The following is a 394-nucleotide window of genomic DNA, read 5'->3' as shown; positions in this document are numbered from 1 at the left end:
TTATGACTAAATTTCCCTTTGCATGTATTCAGTACCGAATAAGTAGCCCCCGTGTCTATTAAAAATTCTATTTCTTCATTCCCTAGCTTCAGTGTAACCAGGGGTTCAGCTAGGGTTGATTCCCCCGGTCCTCTTCATGATTCTTCATCCAGGGTCATTCATTTGATCGCCCGGAGAGCTGGGTTTAATTCCCCAGCTCTAGGGCATTCTTTTTTCCAGTGCCCATGTTCCTTACAAATAGCACATTGATCTTCTGCCAGTCGGGAATTTACCCTCCTCCTCTCTCCAATATTCATTCCCCGTCCCCTTCCTTTACCTCTTTTATTATTCTGAGTTAGGACCGACAGTAATTTTCCATCTCTCCGCGCCTGTCTCACTTCTCTTTCTCTTTCCC

At 44.9% G+C, this 394-nt stretch overlaps 1 protein-coding gene and 1 long non-coding RNA gene across 5 annotated transcripts in view; one reads left to right on the top strand and one right to left on the bottom strand.

Annotated features, from left to right (window-relative positions):
• Window positions 1–394, top strand: part of HCFC2 (host cell factor C2) — a 25,407-nt gene that overhangs the window by 18,068 nt on the left and 6,945 nt on the right. The gene's annotated exons all lie outside the window — the stretch shown is intronic.
• LOC118453033 overlaps window positions 1–394 on the bottom strand; it is a 6,467-nt gene that overhangs the window by 3,753 nt on the left and 2,320 nt on the right. The window lies entirely within an intron of this gene.

This window comes from Egretta garzetta, unplaced genomic scaffold (assembly GCF_000687185.1).
Source record: "Egretta garzetta isolate BGI_Z169 unplaced genomic scaffold, ASM68718v1 scaffold159, whole genome shotgun sequence".
Classification (NCBI taxonomy): domain Eukaryota; kingdom Metazoa; phylum Chordata; class Aves; order Pelecaniformes; family Ardeidae; genus Egretta; species Egretta garzetta.
The sequence above is the reverse complement of the archived record's forward strand: the minus strand, read 5'-3'. Positions and strand labels throughout refer to the sequence as shown.